This window comes from Jaculus jaculus, chromosome Y (assembly GCF_020740685.1).
Source record: "Jaculus jaculus isolate mJacJac1 chromosome Y, mJacJac1.mat.Y.cur, whole genome shotgun sequence".
Taxonomy (NCBI): Eukaryota; Metazoa; Chordata; class Mammalia; order Rodentia; family Dipodidae; genus Jaculus; species Jaculus jaculus.
The window spans coordinates 1,015,864-1,036,372 of NC_059126.1; the positions used below are offsets into that span (position 1 = coordinate 1,015,864).

The window sequence follows — 20,509 nt, forward strand, 5'->3', positions numbered from 1 at the left end:
CACTGTTGAAAAAATCCAAGTGATTTCATTAAAACAGTATCATCTCGCACATAGTTCATGATATGAATACATACTGAATCCCAACATTGAGGAATCACATTTAGAAACACATAAACAGGACCCTGGGTTCCAGATTTCCAAGAACAATGGCAGATTTATTCTTCTTTGGAATAAAACATAGAATTTAAGACAAATTGTGTTTTAAGTAGTTTAGAAGGTCTTAGGCCAAATTCTTGGCAGTTGTTTATATAATAAATGTATATATATTTTATACCTAATGCCTTATTTACAATTTTGTTACTATTTTAATTTCCACGATTTTACACCTCCCTGGCAAAAGGACCTATTTGAAGGGAATTAAAATAGAATCAGTTTGCTAAAGGTGGTTGTAACCATTCCACTCAAAAATACTGCAAAACTGCTTAGTTTAGCATAGTGTTTTTTTTTTTTTTCTGTTATGGAAAACACTAGTAACATGTTATAAACTGTAAGTACAGTTTAATCTCATCTCTGTATTTTGACAGCTATGTGCCACTTCCACGCACATTGCAACATAAAGTGTTTGGGAAGAGACTCAATACAGGTATGGAAGGAGACTGGTCCCTAGTCTGTACAAATGACACCTAGGGCTGAAGAGCTGTGGAGAACAGGGACAAATGGCAGAAAGGGGACAAGGACGATTTGCCAGAATCCACAGCTCTCTGAGTCCAAATTGAATGAAAAATAACCCCTCCCCCCAAAGAGACCCCAAAACCTAACCCACAAGCAGCACCCTTCCCCCACCAGAACTGTAGTACAAGGGAAGAGCAGGGCAGCTTTGCCAAGGCCATGGCGCCCTGCATCCTGGTCAAGGGAGCTAGTGGATGGGCAGGGGCTCCCCAACAGTGTGGGTAGTGGGTATGGAATACCAAAATAAAATGTCAAATAAGTTGTATAGGGTCCAACCATGGGGCAGTGAGTCAGAACCAGGCTGGGGGAGAGGTTTCTGCGGGGTCAGATCACTGCTGTCACCACCGCTTCCCTGGGAGCCAGTTATTTTGCCATTGCCTTCATTGCTACAGCTGCCTTCGCTGTCTTGGACTACAGCACCCTGTTCAGGATGGCTTCTCCAAACTCATACTTCTGCTCAATCTCCTTGCCAAAGTCTCCCACAGCCAGAGGAAGGTCAACCAGGAATTCCCCACTGTCCTGAAGCAGTGACAGCTACCTGTTCTGGATGCCAGTCAGCTGGAAGTCATTCCTCTTGACATTGGGGACATCCATGTTATGAGTTGATGGGCAGATATCCTCGTATTTCTTCACAATAAAGATGTCAATATGAATTAGGTGAACCTTGGCATGGCCATGTTTGACAGTCTCCAAAGTAGACATTACTACTGCTTTACATGGCTGGACTTTAAACACCATGAAGCCATTCTTCCATAATGCTGAGCACCGCATTGGGAAGGAGGTTGAGGCCCCTGCAAGAAACTCTTGTGCACTAAGCCTCTAGTATTTTAAGATCCATAAGAATCTTAGGTAATAAATTTGAAACTTAGCAATGCAATATGACTAAAAGTTGGAAGCCAATTAAGCATGGTATTATTCAGTATTGTTATAAAACATACAACATGGTTTCATTTAAATAAATTGACAGCTAAACATTCCCTGAATAAAAAGATGTCTTAAAATAGGCAAGTGTACATGAATTGTTTTTGATGATTCTAGCTAGTATTTTGATGATACTAGTATGCAGGTCAGCAAAAATCTGTATCCTTATAAATTACTTTTGCTTGTAGCTCTTTTTAAAGTTTTTAATTTTTTGTTTATATTCTTTTGGCTTCTAACTCATTTTCCCATCAATAGTCATTAAATACCTTTCTCCTTCTGTTTTAGTTCCAGTTCTATGGTAATCCAAATTTTATAAGAGGCCTTCCCCATCACTTAATGAGAATGAAAAAAGAGACAGACTTAAAAATGATTCTCAAGGGACGGCTTCATTGCTCCCAGAATTCAACTCTAAGCTCAGAACAGAGAGTAACATAGATAATCACAACTGTGTTATAGTTGTTGAAGCTAGTGAACAAGCTACATGAACAAATTTAAATTGTGCCTCAGATAAACAAGGCATCCACTGTAAAAGGGATTACTTTTACAAATCTTCAATCAGAAGTGACTTTTGTGCTCCCTCCTCAGGTTTAGTTAGGCCATCAGAACAAATGTCTCCATGTCAGTACTCTGTTTTAACTCATTTCACCAATTTTTATATGCACTCCCACCCCAAGTACTCTCAAGCATGTGGCAACATTGTAAGTATCATTTCCACTTCTATTCCTCAGTTTCAAATTGTATCTCCCTTCTATAATACTTATTATTGACTGCCAAAGGACAGTCCTACTTGATTACTGGTCTTCCTAATTTTCTAGTCATCCAGTCTTATTATTACAACCTGCTACTAGCAGGCTGCCCATGGCTCCCACCTCCAATATCCAATGTGACATCCACTGTCTCACATTCAACACCAGCTTAACAACTGTCTTTAATATACGAGTGTCATTGTAAGGACAAATAATCAGACCGATGAAAAATATTTATAGAAAATCATAGGTTAAAATTCATGTTTACAAGAAGTTGAGAAATATTTCTCATATTTGAACTAAAAAAAACTACATATTTACTAGTATGGGTTCTTATTTCCTAGTTCTGAAGTTCAAGACAAACATTAACTAAGAAGGGAGACCGAGGTTAAGATGAAGTCCAGAAGTACAGGAAAGGAGCTAGAGCATAAAGTATGTGCTTAAGGCAGGTAAATAAAGGTATGATGTACATAAAAGAAATTGTGATGTTGAACCCATGAGTATGTAGAATAGATATATATCACAACACAATAGGATTATATTATATTTCAGTGACAGGCTTTTATAACATTAATCATTTAGTATATAATATTTGACAGAAATGCTGGCAGGACACTGTTCTGTAATTTTAAGTGCTTTTAAGGGGAATATATAATAACAATGGGGAACAGAAAGCACCAAGTTCACAAAGTAAAAATGCAGTGACTTATGAAATCACTGAAAATGAATGAAAACATTTTGGTGTGAATTAGAAATGTTGCGAAGGTAAAATATGAAATGAACTCTGGGACTGGCTGAACTGAACTACTTTTTTTTTTTTCAGTTTTTTTATTTATTTGAGAGTGACAGGCACAGAGAGAAAAACAGATAGAGGGAGAGAGAGAGGATGGGTGCACCAGGGCTTCCAGCCACTGCAAACGAACTCCAGACGCATGTGCCCCCTTGTGCATCTGGCTAATGTGGGACCTGGGGAACTGAGCCTCAAACCAGGGTCCTTAGGCTTCACAGGCAAGCACTTAACCGCTAAGCCATCTCTCCAGCCCCTGAACTACTTTTAAACCTAGTTAAAAGACTTAACTAATTCTATGATTAGAATGGAACTTCTGTCCACTTTATGTGGGCTAGGGAGTATTCTCCAACGTCTGTTTTTGCCATTGTTTTTCCCTGCAATCATGGTGCTTTCCCTCAGTTCTGTAAGCCAAGATAAACTTATTTTTATCCAAAAATCTGCTCTTTGGTGGTTATTTTTTCTACAAGCAATAAGAACCTGATTGCAAGAGTAAAGTTGTGCTGAGGAATGAGATTGCTGCTAGACACCTGACTTTGTGGCTTTGGTCTTATCAAGCTGATTTTCAACAGGAATGTGGAAAGATTTGACACCTTGGCCAAAGGGATACCTTGAAGTGCTGTAAGAGCAGCTTGAAAGACTATTTTGCTCAGAGTTGAAAGACAGAAATGCAGTAAGAACTATGGACTGTGAGCTTTGGATTATGAGCATGAGAAAAAAAGCTTACCTTGGGCTGGGCTAGCAGTTTGAGAAGCTTTTGTTATGGCCGTGTGTTTTGAGACGGTGTAGAGGGTTGATTTGCATATAAATGTACTGGGTTTAGCAGAGGGCTATGGCACAGGCTGACCTGGAAAAAACTATGTACTCAGGATGGCCTACAAGCCATGGTAATCTTCCAAATTCTGTCTTCCAAGTGCTGGGATTAAAGGTGTGTGTCACCATGCCTAGCTTTTGACTTGCCTTTTGCCTGGCTTCTTGACTTGCCTGGCCTCCTACCTTGCTGTTCCTATTCCTTTGCCTTGCTGGCCATAGCTGGGCTTACTTTGTTCCTTACCTGGCCTTTTGCTTTGACTGACCACTTGTAATGCCTAGCCTCAAACCTTGCCTAGCACATTGCCTTGTTGGCCCATTTTTTTAAATTATTTATTTATTTGAGAGCAACAGACACAGAGAGAAAGACAGATAGAGGGAGAGAGAGAGAATGGGCGCGCCAGGGCTTCCAGCCTCTGCAAACGAACTCCAGACGCGTGCGCCCCCTTGTGCATCTGGCTAACGTGGGACCTGGGGAACCGAGCCTCGAACCAGAGTCCTTAGGCTTCACAGGCAAGCGCTTAACTGCTAAGCCATCTCTCCAGCCCTTGTTGGCCCATTTTCAAGATAGCTTATATGTACCTATAGATATTTCCAAATCTGGAAATATCAAATATATGAGACCTTTTTGAAAATAATAATTTGTATACAAGGCACTCAGCATGTACACTAAATATTGTTTAAATATCCTTAGATCTCTTATGTGTTCCCTCCCCACTTTTTTTTTTGGATAGATCTCATTGTAGTCCTAGCCCTGGCTTACCTAGATATCTGTAGGTACTCCTATTCTAGCCTCAAACTCCTGGAAATCCTCCTACTTTTGCCTAGAAATGCTGGTATAGAAAGCATGTACCACCACACGTGGCCTCTTATTTGTCACATTTTGCCACATTTCTTTCTGCTCTTATTGCCCCCAAAATTTCTGTTTCATTGAAGACACCATCACATTTTCTTTACAAAATGATAGGTTTCCCCTTAATATCTACTAAGAACAAATATATTTTCAAAGCATGTAGTGTTTCTAGTTTTATGTACTGTATTTTGGTATTTTCCATTTGTGTTTCATCTATAATATTTCCCAGTTCTTGTTTTGTGATATTGACCCATTTGAAGAGTCCTGGCACTTTACTTTTTAAAGTAACTCTCTATTTGGTTTTGCTTTATTGATAAAGATTTTTATACAAATAGTACTATACAAGTAATATTTATTTTGCATTTTGGTATATTTGTGTAATATGTGAGATATGTGTGTGTGTGTGTGTGTGTGTGTGTGTGTGTGTGTGTTGCATATGCATGTGTGTGTGCAAATGCACCATACTTTTGAACATGCATGTGTAGGCTTGAGGAGTACATTGGGTTTCCTCCTCTACCGCTCTTCTGCTTTGTTTCCCAAAGACATAAGCTCTCACTGAACATGGAGCTCATTGATTTTTCACTTACACCAGCTTGTTAGCAAGGCCCAGACATCCTTTTTTTCTGCTTTCCCATTTCTATTCTGCTTAATGTTTAAGGACATTTTAACTTTGGCTGATTTTCCAGAGAATTATTAGGTCTGCATAAAAGAAATTACAGTGGCTATTTTTCAATCTCATCTTACTCTATCTTGTTGAAATTCAGAGCTGGCTTTTTCTTTAATTCTATTATATATGGAGACTTCTTAAAAAGCTGATGATAGAGTTACCAACAGACCCACTTATTCCCTTACTGGGCTTGTACCCTAAAACCTTCAAGCCTTAGTCCACAGTTTTGCTCAACCATGTTTATAGCCATTCAATGTGTAATAGCTAAGAGCTAGAATCAACCCAGATGTCCATCGCTAGAAGAATGGATAACTAAGATGTGGTATATCTACACAAAGAAAATCTATACAGTAGTAAGAAATAATGATACATTGAAATTTGAATAAAAATGGTTGAAACTGGAATAGATCATTCTCAGTGAGCTTATCCAATCACAGAATGATAATTGCTGTATAGTCTCACTCATCTACAGCATCTAACCTGAATCTACCCAAGATGCCTACATACCCAGCAAGCAACTCAAGGACTAGATATAGGGTGGGTGAGGAGGGAGGGGAGAGCAAAGGAGGGAGTGGGGGATACAAAACTAGGCTCAAATGGCAATGCTACCATAAACTTTCTCTGTATTTTATTTATTTTTATTTTTATCATTTTTATTAAAAAAAAAAATTGTACTCATTGGTTATAGTCAAGGTGGTACCATTGTTAGCCTCCTCCATGTCCTATCCCCTTCTGCTGCCCTCTCCTTGTTGAGGTATATGGGTCATGCATTGTGGAGTTAGCCCACAGTAACCTGTAGGAACAAATGTCTCTGCGTATCATGACCCAACGTTTGGCTCTGACATCCTTTTCTCCCATCTTCTGCAAAATTTCCATGAGCCATGTTGGGTTCATTTTGGGTCTGTTTCATTGGTGAGGTGTTGGGAGCCTCTGTGTCTCTGGATATCAGATTTGGTAAGAGTTGATTGTTCTCTGTGTTCATCTCCTTCACCCTTGTGCTGGTACCAGGTTCGCCAAGAAAACAGCACCCTTGCTTGTTTTGTTGATTATTCTTAGTTTCGCCTGGGGCCCTTTTGAGGTATGATGGGGTGTTTATCTCCTTAGGATCTGCATCTACCTGAAAAAGTGAAGCAGATTTTCTAACAAAGAGTAAAGTTAGCACTAGATAAATAGAATAACCCTTATTTTTTTTTAATAGAGAATTTAATAGGTGTAGGGCATCTTGTAGCCCACAATTGGTGGTAATGATAATGATAATTGATAATGGAGAATTATGGAGGGGAGAGAGAGAGAGGGAGAGGGAGAGAGAGAGAGATAAAGAGAGAGAGAGAGAGAGAGAGAGGGATTATAGAAGATTACAGCTAGTCTCCATTTTACACTCTCCAGTGACTTGTGACTCAGGTTTTCCTTCTAAGGGCCTGGTGAAGGTTCACCCATTTTGTTTGCCTTTTAGGATGTAGAATTATATTGTACCATTGCTCTTTGGGTCTAGACACATCCCCCACCTCCCGCTGCATCCCTACTCACTCTATTGTCTAGTCCTTGAGATGATTGCTGAGCATATTGACATCTTCGATAGATTCAGGATAGGTGCTATAGATCAGTGAGATTATGCAGCAATTATCTTTCTGTGATTGGGTAAGTTCACTGAGTATGATCTGTTCCAGCTTCAGCTATTTTTCTTGAAATTTAATTGTGTTATTTTTTTCTTAATGCTGTGTAAAATTCCATCATGTAGATATATCACATCTTAGTTATCCATTCTTCAAGTGATGGACATCTGTCTCTCTGTCTTTTAAATAAAGAAATTAAATAAATTTTTAATAAAAAGAATATTTCTTTATTTTTTTCTGTTCACCTTTCTTGTACCCTTTTTCTGGTGTTCTGCAGGGTTTAGTTGTACTATTTCCACCTTCCCCATGCCAGAACATGGGAATCTTTTGCTGCTCTTTTCTGTCTTCTGTGCAGGAACTGATGCCCATCTTCTGCTTAAGGGATACTTTTGTTTGTTCTTTGTTTTTTTTAAAAATCATTTGTTTTCAAAGAAAAAAGAGAGAAGAGCAAAATATATAGATAGAGTAAGAAAGAAAGGGAGAAGGAAGAAAGAAAGGAGGAAGGAAAGAAAAAGGAGGGAAGAAAGAAAGGAAGAGAGAGAGTTAGAGGGGTGAATGAATGTATGGGCTCACCAAGACTTCTGTCTGCTGCCTATTCTCTCCCTCTGTAACCCTAATTCTCACTTGCCCATTCTTCCTATCTATCTATCTATCTATCTGACATCTATCTATGTATCTCTATTTCCATCTCTATCACAAAATGATAAATAAAATATTTTGCATAATCACAAACATTAATAAAGTAATTATTTGCTACACTCAGGAGACTGAGGAAAGAAGATTAATGCAATTTTCAGCCAGGGCTATATAAAAAAGCACTATATTATAAAACTCCAGTGAAAACCAAGTAATAAACCACCTAATTCGCTAAGAGATTGCAAATGTGCTATCTACAATTCTATCTATTGGGAGAGGAGGCAAGAGAAACAGAAGCTGAAGTTTCATGAGGAGTACAAAGTCTTCTTGAAATACAAGAAAACCTGTGTCCAAAAATAAAACATAAACCCTAGCACCAACTAGAATCCAGACTATTTTTTTAAAATTTTTATTAACATTTTCCATGATTATAAAATATATCCCATGGTAATTCCCTCCCTCCCCACCCCCACTCTTTCCCATTTGAAATTCCATTCTCCATCATATTACCTCCCCATTACAATCATTGTAATTACATATATACAATATCAACCTATTAAGTATCCTCCTCCCTTCCTTTCTCTACCCTTTATGTCTCTTTTTTACCTTACTGGCCTCTGCTACTAAGTATTTTCATTCTCATGCAGAAGCCCAGTCATCTGTAGCTAGGATCCACATATGAGAGAGAACATGTGGCGCTTGGCTTTCTGGGCCTGGGTTACCTCACTTAGTATAATACTTTCCAGGTCCATCCATTTTTCTGCAAATTTCATAACTTCATTTTTCTTTTATTAAAACTTTTATTAACATTTTCCATGATTATAAAATATATCCCATGGTAATTCCCTCCCTCCCCACCCCCACACTTTCCCATTTGAAATTCAGATTATTTTTGTATTATAGTAGTTACACATTTAAAAATACTGCAGTTCAGAAATATGGCAAGCCAAATGTGGTGGTACATGCCTTTGATTCCAGTATACAGGGGGCAGAGGTAGGAGGATCACTGTGCATTTAAGGTCCTGAAGTGACTACAGGATGAGTTTCAAGTCTGGCACAGTTAGAGTAAGTCCCTAAAGAAACAAACAAAAAAAAATTAAAAGTAAAAATAAAGGAAGTTTGCTGGGAATGTAGATCACTGTTAAAGCAATCACAGCCTCCACACACACAAGGCCACAGTTTCCAAACTGCACTGGAAAACATAAGGGAAGTGGAAAATGGGTACTTTGGGGGATTAAAAGGGAAGTGAAATATGAAAGTTTATAAGCCTCCAAATAAAAGTGTGTGATTTTTGTGTTATTTAAATCCCATTTCTATTCTGATTAATGTTTAAGACATTTTAACTTTGGTCTATTTTCCAAAGAATAATAGATCTGAAAAGAAGAAATAACGAAAATGGCTATTTTTAAATTTCATCCTACTCTACTTTGTTGAAATTCAGAAGTGGCCTTTTCTTCAATTCTATTACACAACTAAAAACAAACAAACAAACAAACAAACAAACAACAACAACAACAACAAAAAAAACATCTGGCCTGGAGAGATGGTTCAACAATTAAGCTGCTTGCCTTCAAGGCCTAAGGACCCAGATTTAATTCCCCAGAACAGATGCACCAGGTGCTGCATTTGACTGAAATTTATTTTCTGTGGCCAGAGACCCTGACTTACCCAATTCTTGTTTCTCTCTCTCTGCCTGTCTCTCTCTCTCTCTCTCTCTCTCTCTCTCTCTCTCACTTCCTTTCTGTCTTTTAAATAAATAAATTTAATTAATTTTTAATGAAAAAACTATTTCAAATTGTGCATTTTTTTTTCTGTTCATGTTTCCTGTACCCATATTTTTGGTGTTCTGCTGGGTTTATTGGTACTATTTCACCTTCCCCATGCCAGAATGTGGGCAATCTCTTGCTGCTGTTTTCTGTCTTCTGTGGGGAACTGATGCCCATCTTCTGCTCATGGGATGTTTTTGCATGCATCCATGAAGCTTCCTCTTAAGATTGTAAACCAAAATAAAACTTTCCTCCCATGAGCTGCGTTTGGTCAGGAGCTTTGAACCAGAAAGCAATAGAAGCAACCCAGAAGCTCAAAGATGAGCCATGAGGATTCACATTTGTGTTATGACCTCCCTTTTGGGTTGGGTTTTGTGACTGGGACAGGGGTTTCACTATGGTTCCCTGTCTTGTCCAGTTTCTCTACAGAGGAAGGAAACATCAGCTGAAATCATATTTGAAAGATACTGCATTACTATTCTCTCTAATCTTTCTATGAACTCCAGTATATAAAGATGGTCTGTCCAATCACATCAGAAAGACAATTATATACATCATATCCAATGCAACCATTGTGAAGTGGAATTCCAGTGAGTGATATGATCTGACATGCACTTAGCTGACAATGTCATTTTGGGGTTGCATTTTCCACCTGTCATCTCAGATGACAACAAAGTTGCCTGTGGTTTTCCTCGACATTCACTCAGCATGGTAAATTGATATTGCTGGGCACATCTGAGCACAAAGGTTTTGAACCCCAACAGTGATTCAGACTAGTGAGTGTCACCTTGCCTGTCACCAAGAAGTGAGGAACTAGGAGCCTAAACACTAGTTTTGTCAAGCTGAGCTCACTCATTACTTGCCTGTGTGGTCCACTGGGTTTCCCATTCATGGAGGACATCAAGACAATGTGCAGCATGGTTCATTCATGGCCATGAAGTGGAGGTGTGTGATTAAGTACTGACTAGTTGTTTTCTAATATGATGAGAATATCAGCATCATGTCAATCAAGAAAGGACCACAGATGCCACAACCTTCATTATACCTACAACCATATCCCAGAGATGTGAACCTTCACCTGGATGCTAAGGGGCTCAGCCTTTTCCTCAGGACACATGCACAAGGCCTTGCCAATACTGAAGTCTGCCAAGGCAGTCCAGGAAGCATGCACAAATCATCTGCAGAAGCCAGAACTGCCATGTTGCCTGAGTCTCAGGGCACATTTGCAAAGTCTGGCTGCAGCCAATTTAGGAGGGCCCAGAATTAGGCGGTGTCAGATGAGCAAGGTCCTAACTAGTTTGAAGCCTGGCATTGGGCAGCCACTCCTCATTGAGTGCTCTGTTTGGTGACTGCACTGTGCAACTCCCAGAGAAGGCCTTAAGGTGGTGTTGCTATCAGCCTTCCCAAGACATCCAACAGAAGTCCTGCTGCTATTGACTTTGTGAAGTCATGTTTGGGAGACACAAAGTCTGGAAGTTGGTATGATTTAAAGGTTGAGCCACCACTGTGAGGGAAAAACCTGAACATTCTGCATGTTTTATCTCTCACCTCTTGCACCCACTGTGCACCAAGCATGCACTAGGCTTTCCTGTTAAAACTGGCCAATCATGGAGTTCTATTGGCTTCTTGTATCTTGATTGGCCTTTCTTTTAAGAGACTAGAGAAGTTTTCCTTGGTTATTTTGTTAAATAAGTTCTCCATGCCTTTGGTCTGAATTTCTTCTCTTTCTGGTATTCCAGTGGTCCTAATATTTGGAAGTTTTAGTGTATCCCACAATTTCCTCTGTTCTGTTCATAGGAACTTTTGAACTTACTGAAATTTTTGAACTCTCCAACTGTTTCTTCCATCTTGTTTTCCAGATCAGAGTTTCTATCCTCCACATGACTGACTCTATTCTTGAGAGCTTCTAGGGAGTTTTGGACTTGTTCAATTGGTTTGCATTTTCCACTACTTTTCTATGTATGGTTTCTATCTCTGTCAAGCTCCGTTTTCATATAATTTTCTGATTTTCTTGATGATTCTTGGAATTCATCCTTGCATTTATTCATGTCTTCACTTAGTATTGCCAGCTGATTATTGAGGCCCTCTTTTTTTTTTCATTCTCCCTCAAATGTCTTAAGTGTCTGAACTCCTTCCGTTTTCTTAAATATTAGGTCTAGTCTAGTGATGGCAGCATCCACATGATTATAGGTCCTTTGTTGCTTTTTTGCAAGTTCTACCAGTAGCTTGGTCATGTTTACATTGCATATAGCTTCATTTTGGTGTTCTGATCCTAAGGACTCCTCTATGTTTTAATTAGAGATGTTCTTTGTAGGACTGGGTGATCTAACTGGATTTTCTTGCATTTGATTTGTCATGTTATTTCTTTTGTGCTGTGATCTGCCCATTACAGTGTTTGGGCACATAGGTGGGTAGACCAGCCTGGGCTCAAGCACATTGGGAATCTGAAGCAGCCTGAATCTGTTGTCAAGCATCCTGGGCTTTGGCTTTCACTTGCCAAAGCCGCCTGAGTTCCTGCCTGGCCATGGTGCCAAAGTTGCCTGAGCTCTCAGGGGGTAATGTGCCAAAGTTGACTGTGTTTGTGCTAGGAGGGACACAGATGCACCAAGCACTGAAGCAGCCCAAACTCTGGTGTGATGGAACACTGGGTCCTGGAAGCAGTCTGCACTCCCCTGAAACAGGGCAATGGTGCTTGGCAGGCATGGGAGACAGGGAGGGTTGGTACCTGAGCTAGTGTAAGCTACAGACACAGTCTGAGCTCAGGTATGGAGTTGAAAATTGACCTGGTCTCACGTGCATGAGTGTGCGGTGGCCAGAACAGTAAGTGGGAAAGTGGGCAGAGCAGACTAAACTTACCCAAGTGGGACTGGAGTAGCAGTGGGTGCCATTTAAATTGATCAAGGGAGCCTGATCTCCAATTGGCCAGCAGGAATAGCCTGACCAAGGACACTTGTGGGCAGGGGTAGCAGGGCGATTGCCCCTGTGCAGTGAGTCAAGTGGAAGTATGTTGGCCTGGGACCTTTTTCCTACAGTAAGTGTGGGAGTTTCCTGAAGCTGGGACCTAGTGGCAGCTGCTTGGGGAAAGGGGTGGGCTACCCACCTGCCCATGAGGGAACCAGCAATTCCTTGTTTGTTTGTTTGTTTTTTCCCCTCTGTGACCTCCAACTGGCAATCTACTGGAGATTGCTCTCCCCTAAAAGACCCAGTAAATCCTTAATGTCTTGCCTTTCTTTTCCAGGAATGTGTGGCACAGTTAGGCAGTTGCCATATTGGCAGGAAGTCAAGGTAGCTTAGAATTTTACATCCTAAAAGTTGGACTAAATGGCTCAACCTTAATTATGTCCTTAGAGGGAACACATGAATCAAACTCTGAATCTCTCTCTCTCACTTCTCTCTATTACCTTTATATTGCCTACCCTTTTCTTCATTCTTTTCCAGGGTATTTCCTGGGTCAACCTGTGGTTAACATCCACAATGAGATGTTGATCAGAGAGACCTGCAAGGTTTCCCAAAAATAGGCAGATTTCTGTTCAAGTACTTGATGACCACCAAAAATTGGTGGTAAGACTCTAAATCTGAAGGCACTATATGCCATTGGCATGGAACATGAAGTGACCTGGATACAATCTGGAAGGGACTATGTCCCCAGAGTGTTGGTTCATCTTGTGCCAGAAAGTGCTACATGAGTGTATAGGGAAATTAATCAACATCTGTCAAAGCAGGCCAATGTCTAAGCTACCCAGTAGCAAACAACCTGATGTGATGATCACCCAGGTGCAATAGTGTCACATAGACATGGTGAGTAATGAACTGCTGAGTGGTTATCCACTTTTAAGTTTTATGTAACATTCAAATTCTTACACGGCCAAAAACTTAACAACCTTATTCGAAAACATTGTTTTTTCTATTCACACAAAAGTCCAAGGTTTAGAAAATGTTTGATTACCAAGAATGCCTTGGTGAATCTTATGCAGCAAGACCTTATACAACAAACTCTCTTGGAAGTAGGAAATGTCAGAAAATACAGAGAGCAAAAAACAATTATTACTTGAATTACAACTTTGTCTATGTCTAGGAATTTTGGGAGCCTCTTGGAGGTGGGTCCTTGCTGGAGGAATTTGTCATTGTTCAGCTTCACTTGGTGCCTTTGCACTTTTACTTCCTCCCTCCTCATGTGAAGAGATATTGTGCACTATCTACCACGCGATATTTTCCTCTAAAAGACAGAAATTTCCTCTTAAAACTGTAAGCAGAAATAAGTACTTTCCTCCCACACACTGCTTCTGGTTGTGTATTTTCTCATAACAATGTGAAATGATTCCTACTGAAAATGGGCAGAAAGAAGTGTGGTCATTGCTCTGTTAAGCATGACCATGTGGTTCTTAGTGCTTTGACTTGAGAAATGAAACCTTCTTCCTTCCTAACATACTGCAATCTTACATACTCCAAGAAAATCCTAAGGGCCACTCCAGTAAGAATGTATAAGCCAGGCTGTCTAGGGAAACATGTCTAGGTCAACGGAGGCTCAGTTTAAGTTTCATGGGGTGTGGGGAAAGACCTCCTTGAGAACTGGGACAGAAGGCTATGGACAAGGGATATAGTACCTTCTGCTCATGTTCCAAGAAGTTAAGGAAAACTGCAAAAGTTCTGGTCAAACACCTTTGGTGAAGAAAATAACAAGACAGAATAGGAAGCAGTCTGCTATGTGGTGTTGCTGTGATGCTCTTATTCCAACCTACGGTGAAGGAAAACAAAATAGCACAAGGAGTAGAAAACCATAACATCTGGCACTCTAAGACAAGAAAACTAGTTTCCAGTCCCAGGACCAGAGACTCTAAGTGCTGCAGTTGCAATTCTTGAAAAGTTTACATCCACTGAGGGTAGGCCAGATGTTTTACACTGGGGCAAAATTAATATTGTCCTGAAATGCAATTGCTTGATTTTTATTCTACCTAAAATCAGGTATCATGAATACTTGGCCCCCAGAAACTTTGGTGGGTGGACACTTGCTAGGTGATGTTTCTTACTGGGAATGATTTTGGGGGTATTTTATCTTTCTTGAAAAGGTGAAGGCAGTGACAACAGAAAAAAACAATACCATACATATAGGGTCATTTCTGTTGTGAACATAGTTGTGTGGATTTTGGTCCTCTCTAATTGACTTATGGGATAAACATAGAAATGTTTAAAAACTTGGAGTAAGAGAAACTTGCAGGGATGGAAGTAAGGACTTTGAACCATACACATGAGAGTAGAAAGTCCTCAATTTTGTAAGGACAGTGCACTCTGAGGCTTGAGCTACATAGGGAAAAAGAGCATCATTTGGGCTGCTCTACAGCAGTTTGTCTACAAGGCTGGTTGTGCTCTCCCCATCTCCTGAGAAGTTAAGCACAGCTAAGTTTAGTAGTAATGGCAGAACCTAGAGCTAAGGCATATAACACTGAAAGTTTTGTTCAGCAGATGGCTGTCTGCTGCAGCAGGAGTTGTTTCAGAGATTCTTTCTATGAGGATGGGTGCCAGCTGTTCAATTTTGGCACAGTCTGAAGAATGAGGAACAAATTAACTGATATTCAAAGATTGCTTTGTCTCCCCCTGCACATCAGAACAATAGGTTTGGTAGCATAACTGGAAATTTCTATGGAGATATAATAAATGCGGAAAAAATGGAAGATCATTTGGTGGTCAAAATATAATACATTTTGTAGATGAGTACGAAAAGTGAGACAGAATGTTTGTAATGTCTGTGGCAAAGGCTCCAGGGAGCAATGGTGTGAACCATGGGTTGCCCTGGAAACTACATTTTTGAGAAGAATGAGTAGAGCACAGGCCAAAGGGAGAACTGGTAGTTGGAATATAATTTATTCTAGTGTGTAGGCAACATTGCTGACATGGAAGTTTGGGGAAGTAGTACAAGCCCAAACATTTTGTCATGGGTCTTACAAGATGATCTCCAAAAGATAGTATTTAATGTTTTCCTTGAAAGTTTACATCTTGGCATAGAACAATCTTGTCTTACTATGCCAACACTTGCAATGTGATTGTTTATTCTGTGCCAGCAGTGTGATGAATTTGTGTTTTACTTTTACTCTCACAGTTAAAAATTGTGATCTATGAGGATATGTGAACATTGATGGGACTGATGAAAGCTACAGAGAGCTTAGGAAGTAGCACACACATTTCTCTTTTTGTACCAAATGAGGATTCATGTATTTAACATTGAAGAAACTTTCTGCTATTTGGTTTACAACATCTAGTATTTCACACCCATACTGGCTCTCTATTTTACTCTGCTAAACACTGATATCATATTAAAATGCCAATGTTGGATTAAACAAGCTAAATGAAACATTTCCTGTTTACTCCAAAATTAATAAGTAATGACAAGAGCAATAAAAATAAAGCAAACATCAATAATTTTGCCCCTGCTACATTGTAATTTCCTTCCATCTATAAGAAAACTAAGAGAACATTAAGAACCTTAAGAGATCATTTTGTCAATATAAATTTGTTTTAAATCTAAAGAGGAATCTTAAAATAGCTCATGGAATGTATCTCTGTAGCAAGTGCCTCTCAGCAACAAAAGGGATTAAAAGTTTGGTGTTCTATGTTACCTATGTCTAGTAGAGTAGCTTTAATATCTGGTGATGCATTCTGCTTCCTTCAGGAAGACACGGACATTACTTGGTTTTTCTGTGGCATGGCTATAGGACTTATTCTCTGACATGATTCTGGAATTGAAATTCATGTACAAAAGTAGCTCAAGTTTCAAAGAAAGGTAAAATCATAATATTTTTACATTTATATAATTTTAAAAATATATCCCAACACCTGATTCTGACCTACATTTTCTTTTCCTCTAGGTAATAGTTCTTACTGTGTTAATTTCTCTCATATATCCCTTTAAATACATTTTCATACTATGTAAATCACATGATTATATTATACCTCACAAACTTGATTTAAATTCAAACTAGGCAGTATAGCCAATTAAGTAGTTGTATCATTGCTATACCCATTAAACGCAAAATTTAACCTCTGTTTGTCACTTTTTCTCAATATTCCCCCTGCACCACATTTATCTTTTAAATTTTTAAAATTTTATTCTTTTTTACTTTTTAAATTTTTCTCTAACATTGTTTTTATTAATTAGTTTTGTATTCAGCAAAGACAGTCAGTTTGGTACCATTATTAGGCTCATCCATGATCTAATCCCGCCCCATTGGCCCCTCCTTGTTGAGGTATAGGGGTCATGCATTGTGGAGTTAGCCCACAATTATGGGTAAGATAAATGTCAATGCATATCATGACTCAGTATGTGGCTCTGACATTCTTTCCACCCCTTTTCTGCAAAATTTCCCTGAGCCATGTTGGATTTACTTTTGGTCTGCTTCAGTGATGAGGTGTTGGGTGTCTCTGAGGTTCTGGTTCTCTGATTTGGTAGTTGCTGATTTGTCTCTATGTTGGTCTCTTTTCCCCTTGTGTTGGTATCTGGTTCATCAGGAAAACAGCACCCTTGCTTGTTTTGCCAGTTTTCCTTAGTTTCAGCCAGGGCCCTTTTGAGGTATGATGGAGTGGCTCTCTCCTTAGGATCTACATCTATATGAACAATAGAAGCAGATTCTCTAACAGAGAGTAAGTTAGCACCAGGACAAATGAGATAACCCTTCCTTTTATAATAGAGAATTTAATGGGTATAGGCCCACTTGTAGCCCCTGATTGATGGTAGCTTGGAGCGTGGGCTAATGTTTGGATATGGTTCTGACTTGTTTCCCAGCTCCAGCTATGGGTCACATACCACTGAGGGGATTAGTTAGCCAAATCAAGGCAGTTGGTTCCCCACCATGGCTTTGTGCCACTATTGCATTTGTGTGGACATCACCACAGGTTATTTGCTGTGAAGTAGGTTATACCATGCTTGGATGGATATTGGTCATTTTCCCCAGTCACCCATGTAGCACCTTCTGACACTAGACGTTCTGGGGACTGATTCTCTTCTAGCTTCCAGCCATGCTATTCCATTTTATGTGTCAAGTGTTTATGGTGTCTTCAGAAGTAGGGTCTTACCACTAATCTTTGGTGGGTCATCAAGTACTCTGACAGAAATCTGTCTGTCTTTTAGGAAACCTTATAAGTCTCTGTGATCAAAAGCTCATTGTGGATGATAGCCCTATGCTGATACTGGGAGTTACAGGTCAGTGCCCTCTAAGAAAATAAGGAAAGGGCTGGAGAGACGGCTTAGCGGTTAAGCGCTTGCCTGTGAAGCCTAAGGACCCCGGTTCGAGGCTCGGTTCCCCAAATCCCACGTTAGCCAGATACACAAGGGGGTGCACGTGTCTGGAGTTCATTTACAGAGGCTGGAAGCCCTGGCACGCCCATTCTCTCTCTCTCCCTCTATCTGTTTTTCTCTCTGTGTCTGTTGCTCTCAAATAAATTAAAAAAAAAAAAAGAAAATGAGGGAAAAGATAACTAATATACAAGAGTTAGAGAGAAGAGAGAGAGAGGGGAGGGAGGGGGGGGGGAGAGGGAGAGGGAGGGAAGATGTAGAATATTAAGGTTAGCCTTGATCCTGCCCTCTCCAGTGTCTTATGGTTCAGGTGTTTCCTGTAAGGGCCTGGTGAAGGTTCAGCCATTTGGTCTGCCTTTTAGGAAGTAGAATTTTATGGTACCATTGCCAATTGGGACTAGGTTAGTGTTTCCCACCCCTTTGATGCCCTGTCCTCCCTCCCCATCCATCCTAGTGTCTAGTCCATGAAATGCTTGCTGCATATGTAAGGTATCTTGGGTAGATTCAGGTTAGGTGCTATAAATGAGTGAGAGTATTTGGTGATTTTTTCTCTGTGATTGGGTAAGTTCACTGAGAATGACACTTGATCTACACATTTCACCATGCACTACACTCAAATCCAAATGGATCCAAGATCTCAGTATAAGACCAGAAACTCGAATACTACTGGAAGAAAATTTAGGAAGTACTTTCCATGAGATAGGAATGGAAAAATACTTCCTGAACAAAACCCCAGTAGCTCATGCTCTTAAACAGTCACTTAACCAATGGGATCACATGATGCTGAAGAGTTTCTTTAGAGACAAGAGAAAATCAAAGCCAATAGATTACCCACAGAATAGGAGAAAATATGTGCAGGTTATCCAACTATAGAGGCCTAATCTCTAGAATCTACAAAGAACTCCAAAATCTAAAGAGTAAGTCAAATACCCTACTCACAAAATGGGGCAAAGTGCTGAAACAGCAGTTCACAGAGGAATAAATACAAATGGCAAACACACACTTAAAAATTTTATTCTTCCTATTACTTGTCTTATTATTTTCATACACACTACAAAATCTGTTGATTCTCTAAACTCAGCATTCAGAATTGTATCTCCACAAGGTAGAAAACTAAGCTAATTTATCACATTTTAGGGATAATTTCTTTCAAGGCCAGGCGTTCTTTAAACAATTCATGTTTAAACTTAACTGTAATACCTGGCTTGATTCCTTTTATTCTTTATTTCTTTCTAGTGTAACTATACAATGCAATCCTGATTGAAAATAAATGCAAGTGTATTCCTTGAATAAGAATAGGAGTACACACAAATAAGCCATCAGACATTGAACAAGTTGTTACTGTGTTGGGATATTCATTCATTACATCTCAGCATACCTTGGTAACAGTCAAAGTGTTTACTTGGTTTCTTCTAATATACTGTGGCTGACTGGACCCTATGTCTGATTGTCACTTGAATCCACCACAATGCATAAACCTATCTAGGTAAAGTTCATTGTTCAAGTACAATACCTCTTGAGTGGAAAATTCTTTGCATCCTCTGTAAAATAGAGAAATAATTAAGAAACATTGTAAGTGAAAGACCATCAGTAGATCTCTCAACTGTGCTATAAAAATTATCTTATTGCTTACCAATGAATGCAAAATCTTTTTTTGCTGTCAACTCAGTATTTCAATTTTATTTAAAAAATTTTATCACCTATATTTTCATTAAAAATTCTCTGTTTTGTCATTTTGTCCTACATAAGTTCTATTTTTCTAGCATTACATGGTGGCACATGCCTATAATCCCAACATTTAGGAGTACAAGGGCAGACTGAGAAATACATAGTGAATTCCAGGTCAGCCTGGGTAAGAGTAAGACCTACATCAATTAAAAATACATAAGTAAACAAATAAATAAATAAACTCCATTTTCTTATAGAAACATGTACTTTAATATTGTATTCATTTCAAATTTATTTGTTTACTCACTGTTCTTATTCTAAACTTGTATACATATTAAACATGGGATATTTTTATGCCTCAGCTCAATTACAATTCTTTGAAAAGTATAGGTTACCTGGATTATTCTTAGTTTGCTTATTCTCAACAGTTTTACAAGAATTGTGTTCCTCTAATACTAGTAAATGTCATAAAACTTTTGAACTAACTCAGTTTCTTGTTATCATTCATAGTGAACTCAGACCATTCATAATAACTTTTATCATTAGAAGCCATACTCCTCGACTTTCTTTGACAGTGCTGCTTCCTGCAGAAGAGTGGAATTCTTAGGATAAGAACTTGCTCTGATGGAACTCCTTATAATTAGCAAGATTCCCCCAGAAGAACTCACATTGACCCTGTGCATATTGCCACTGTAACCTGCATTAAAAAATTAAATTAACATTAAAAATAAAACAACTCTTATTAAATAGCAGCTCCAGGCCTTTTTATCAAAGACGATGGTATTCTTTATAAATCTTAACAAAACAATATTACTGAAGAACTTATGTTACTCCAAATTGGAAAATATATTATTTTTTTTATCATACAAATCTAACCCTTATACTAGCTAAAAATCAGTTAGAGAATGCTTCAACATACTCATCCAATTCATATACTTATGTGAAGGTCTCTAGAAATTTAGAAAAAGCTGGCAATGGTGATGCCATTGTATACGCTTTAACGGTAAAAGGTCATTATGTTCTTTGAAAATGACTAAAATATCATAATGTTGAAGAGTTTGCATAGTAGCTGAGTAAAATTTTACATTA

General features: G+C 39.0%; 1 pseudogene; it reads right to left on the minus strand.

Moving 5' to 3' along the window:
- Positions 1-1,032: 1,032 nt before the first annotated feature.
- Positions 1,033-20,509, minus strand: part of LOC123457040 — a 150,671-nt pseudogene continuing 131,194 nt past the window's right edge.